This window comes from Triticum urartu, chromosome 7, assembly GCF_003073215.2.
Source record: "Triticum urartu cultivar G1812 chromosome 7, Tu2.1, whole genome shotgun sequence".
Classification (NCBI taxonomy): Eukaryota; Viridiplantae; Streptophyta; class Magnoliopsida; order Poales; family Poaceae; genus Triticum; species Triticum urartu.
Window position 1 is genome coordinate 212,989,595 of NC_053028.1, and position 5,712 is coordinate 212,995,306.

The window sequence follows — 5,712 nt, forward strand, 5'->3', positions numbered from 1 at the left end:
GAGGGGCGTTCGAGTTTATTCTCTTCGGCCGCAAGGACTTCAGTCCATCTGTCGACTAGCAAGTCTTGATCAGCTCTAAGCTGTTGCTGTTTTTTCTTGAGACTTCTTGCCGTGGCTATAAGCCTGCGTTGAAAACGCTCTTGCTCGACGGGATCCTCTGGCACGACAAATTCGTCGTCGTCGAGGCTTGCCTCGTCTTTGGAGGGAGGCATAGAATTATCGTCCTCGACCTCTCTGTCTGCCGCTCTCTCATGAGGGCTGGCTTCTCCATCCTCCTGTGTTAAATATTGCTGGAGGGGGTTTTCTTCGGCACTCTCTGGAGTATTATTATCTCCCATGCTGGAGTCACCATATTTGTTTTGGCGGGATTTTGAGCGGCGCCGCTGACGCCGGCGCTTAGGCTGTTTCTTGGAGGGGTCATCCTCCACTGTTCCATCGCCATCTCCTTATTTTGGGGTGTCCACCATGTATATGTCATATGACGAGGTGGCTTTCCAGGGCCCGATAGGCGCTGGTTCTTCATCGTCTCTTGTATCAGCGTCCATACCGTCGACATCTTCGGAGTCGAAGTCGAGCATGTCGGTTAGATCGTCGACAGTGGCTACAAAGTGGGTGGTGGGCGGGCTTTGAACTTCTTCATCGTCCGTATCCCAACCTTGCTGACGATAGTCCGGCCAGGGCTACCTTGATAAAGAGAGAGACTTTAGTGTCTTCAGAATATCGCCGAAAAGCGAGTGCTGAAAGATGTCCGCGGTAGTAAACTCCATGATCGGCGCCTGATCGGATTCGATCGGTAGGGGCGCAGAGAGTTCGGAGTTCGGAGAGGAGTCCGGCTCCTTGGAGTCACGAGTCTCGCAGAGTGTGGGGCTGATGTTCGGCTCGATCACCGTTGGGATCGCAGCCCCCGAGGCGGTGTCCAACCACCCATCCTCGATCGGCGCAACTAGCTCCGAATTAAGGGTCGAAGCCGATGCGGGTGCGACCTCCAGGGCAATGTTCGGCGGCAGAGCTAGATCATGCTCATCGTGACAGTGCGGCGCGCTCGGAAGTGGCTCGAATCCGTCGAAGATTAAGTCCCCGCGGATGTCAGCCGTGTAGTTTAAACTTCCAAATCTGACCTGACGGCCAGGGGCATAGCTTTCGATCTGCTCCAGATGGCCAAGTGAATTGGCCCGCAGCGCGAAGCCGCCGAAGACGAAGATCTATCCGGGGAGGAAGGTCTCACCCTAGACTGCATCGCTATTGGTGATCGTAGGAGCCATCCAGCCTGATGGCGACGACACAGAGGAACTCTCAATGAAAGCACCAATGTCGGTGTCAAAACCGGCGGATCTCGGGTAGGGGGTTCCGAACTGTGCGTCTAGGCAGGATGGTAACAGGAGGCAAGGGACACGAAGTTTTACCCAGGTTCAGGCCCTCTCGCTGGAGGTAAAACCCTACGTCCTGCTTGATTAATATTGATGATATGGGTAGTACAAGAGTAGATCTACCACAAGATTGGAGAGGCTAAACCCTAGAAGCTAGCCTATGGTATGATTGTTTGTATATGTTGTCCTACGGACTAAAACCCTCCGGTTTATATAGACATCGGAGAGGGTTAGGGTTACACAAAGTCGGTTACAATGGTAGGAGATCTACATATCCGTATCGCCAAGCTTGCCTTCCACGCCAAGGAAAGTCCCTTCCGGACACGGGACGAAGTCTTCAATCTTGTATCTTCATAGTCCAGGAGTACGGCCGAAGGTATAGTCCGGCTATTCGGACACCCCCTAATCCAGGACTCCCTCAGTGAGCATCTAGCAAGCAAAGATGGAAGTGATTTTGAGGGTATGGTCATATTGCCTGAGATCCCGCAAGGAAGAAGAACGAGTCCATGAAGAAGACAAACGGACATAGACGAACGGATTCTCACAACTCCGGAACAAAACCGAAGCTAACGTGAGAAGCAACTCGGAAAGAAGCAAACAATGTAGTAAACAACGACCACATAAACATGGCATGATGCACCACCAAGTATGATGCATGTCCGGTTTAATGAAACATGGCATGGCAAAGTGCACAAACAATCCTACAAATTAAGTGGAGCTCAATATGCAACGGAGTTGCATATTGAAGAAAACACCACATGACTTATTTAGTTCTCTCTCGTTTATGTACTCAACAATATTGAATGTTCTTAACATGGCAAGGGGTCAAGCAAATGAGAACTACATATCTAGGCAAGTTTAAATGAGGCTGGAACAACAAACAACAAGTCCGGAGAATCCCCATATGAAAATTATGGATTTGGTACTATTCTGCCCTAAACCATATTTTAGAGTTGTTAAACATGCAAAAATAGTGCACCATGTTAAACTAGGCGATTTTCTACCCCATTTACATATAAAGATTAATTAAATCCGAGCTACGGTTAATTAGTTACGAATTAAATCATTTTAGCATGTTATTTAAGCAAATTAAAGCAAACGTCTTTTTAAACATGTCAAACATGATTGAAAGTTGGATATTATTAAACTAGATGAAATTCTAGTCATATTTCATATATAAATCATTTTAAACCGATGGACGGATGGTGAGTTATAATATGCATGAAGTCTAGGGGGCTTCCTCCAAAACAGGTTTTTTTTTTTTCTGGAAATAGGAAATTCATACTGAGAAAAAAACAGGCATCGGGCCAATACTGAGATCTGGCCCAACAGAAGAAGAAAGAAAAAAACACGGAGGGGCACTGGGGTGGCCTCACCATGGGCCAAGGCCCAGCTAGAGGAGGAGGCCGGGTTGCAGCTGGGCCAGGGCGAGGGTGTGGTCAACGCACGGCTGACGCATTGGAGTGGCTCGAGGCAGGGGCGTCTTCCTCCTGCTCGACTGCAGAAGCAGAGGCGGGGCAGGGAGCCTGCAGCGGCGTGAGGAGGGACTTGGCAAGGTGGCGGAGGTGGTCTCCTGTGGGGCGGGGTGGCTCCCTGGAGGCGAGAACGAGGCCGAGGACACGAGGACTGCGTCAGATCCGGCCGGCGGGAGCCCGTCTTTGAAGATGGTGGCGCTGGTTGACTTCAGGCACAGGGAAGGGGCACCTGGCGCGGATTGCGAGGAAGCTGGAGGGCGATGTGCCTGGGTGTGAGCTCGTGCTCGAGGAAGACGACGAGGAGGTAGCAACCTCGGGCAGGGAGGAGCTCTGGCGGGGGTCGTGGCTCCACGTCCGGCGATGGGGTGCTCGGGTTTTGCTGTTGCTGCGGGCACGAGGAGAAACAGAGGAGGCCAGCGACACGAGGTGGCTCTGGTCTTCAGTGGAGCTTGCTCCGGCGAGGCAACCGGGGGCGCTGGTGGCGCTAGGAGCTCGAGGAGGCTGGATGTAGCGGGGAACGAAGGCATGGGCGTGATGCAGATCGGGCACCCGGCGAGACAGGGAGGAGGAGAAAAGGACGCAGGGCATGGCACTGGTTGGTTGGCGGCAGAAAGCGAGGTGGATGCATGATGGATCGAGGGGAGGCTCGGCCATGGTTGTCTGGTGGATCAGGGTGGATCTCGATGGGGATTTGGGAGATGAGTGCGGCGGCGTCGGCGGCAGGGACAAGTCCCTAGATTTTAGGGTTTGCCCAAAATGGGCTATTGGTTGATCTATAAATAGCAAAAGGGCTAAGTTTAGGGACATTTGGTCCCTCAGATCTTAATCAGACGGTCTCGGATAAATAGGCTAGGGAGATCAAATAATAAAACGGAGACGTTTTATAGACGTTTGGGGATGATCCGGACCCAATAGTGACGACTGTCTGGGTTGGGTTCGGGACAATTTTCGAATGCGCACTCGAGGGTAGTCGATGCACTGTGCAAGGAGGGGAGGTCTGACAAAAGGACACGAAGGCAAGGGGGTTTGATGGGCTCAGAAAAGAGAGAGAATAGAAGGAGAGGCCCGACGGCTGTTTCCGGAGACTGAAAACGTCAGACGTTTGACCGGCTATATTGCCGCTATAGTTAACCGTTGGGGCGTCAACTGGACTCCGAATGCGGTGAAACTTGGCAGGCGGCTTATCTACACTATAGCAACACCACATTCCAACTTTTAACCCATTCCGAGAACATTCTCCGGCCACTTATAAAATAATATTTCGGACGTGCCGCGGGCGCGTGCGAGTGTGTCTGGGCTCAGAACGGACAACGGAAGGAACGGGGAGAACGGAACAGATGCAAGTTTTTAAAACATGATGATGCAATGCACATTATGATATGATAAAATGTAACACGCAAGCGAATGACATGGCAACGACGACGAATAACTGGAAGACACCTGGCGCATCGGTCTCGGGGCGTCACAACACTCCACCACTACGAGAGGATCTCGTCCCGAGATCTAGGATGGCACCGGAGGGAAATGGAAGAGGAAGAGAGGAGGTAAAACTAAGTTGCTTCTTTGATAAACGAGTGAAACCAATGAACCTTGAGAGGTTGAACAAACTGAAATAAAGAATGCAATGAAGATGAACAAAGTTGAAAACACTCCATTAGAAAAGAGGAACAAGGAACATTACTAGAACCTTGTAGGTTGAAAGACATAAGAAAAGGGGTGCAATGGACAAGAAGTACAAGCAAGCACTCCAGTAGAAACTAGATGCACAAGGAACGATAAGGATGAATCACGACAACACTCCGGTTGGAAATGGAAGGCAATAATATGGACTTGGCAAAATGAAAGCACTTGAAAGAGACTCTGGTTAGAAGAGGAATGATAGCCACAACACTCCGGTTAAAACAAGATAGAGAAGGAATAAGAATGATATAATTTGGACAACACTCCAACTGTAAATGGTAGGAATTCAACATGAACTTGACAAGTTGAGCGGATGCTTGATGAAATCAACAATGCATTGCCTCCAGAACAAATGAATGGAAAACTAGATGGTTGGAAAGAAAAAGAACGGAGAAGACGAATGACAACTCTTGCAAATAAAATTTAAAGAGCATGCTTACGAAGAAAAGGTTGAATGGAGTTGTTGGATTATCAACAATGAAAGGATAAGTTTGATGTGGGCTTATAAAAGGCATCTCAAAATTATGAGGTGACAACCTGCCACTCACGAAAAAGATTTGATTGAGAGCAAGAAAAGATAAAAAGCTTCTTCCACCGAGGTGATAAAAAAACTTGGATCATAGGTAATCACCACAAAGAGCAACATCCACAATGGAAGGCTTTAGGTGAAGTCTATACCAAGATAACTCCAATGAAGAGATTGGTTGGTTGAAAAGATGACTTGAGTGAACAGAAAATGATGGATTTAAATATGTCACTCTTGAAAACCAGTGAATCATGAAGCACGAAGGGAAATTATCAACAATGACATAACACCACCTCAAAAGATGAGATATGAAAGAATTGCACTCCGGAATGCGAGATGAAGAATGCTTGAACTCCTCAAAACATGACATGTGTTGAGCACCATGTTTATTTGAGAGTATAACTTGGCGGATCTTAACTTTGAGAGCAACCTTGAAGAATGAAAGGAATCCTTGATGAGCCACCATGTAGAGCCTCCATGAAGAACTCCGGTAACAAAATGATGATAAAAAGAAAGACAAGTTGAAAACACAAGGTGAAGCCTTGTAATGATTTAGATGGATCTTCGCAATGATATAATTTGGAACTCCGGAAAAAGAAAAGATGAAACAATTGAAACCGAGAATCTGATGAGCCTCCGGAATAAGGTATTGAATTTACTCGAT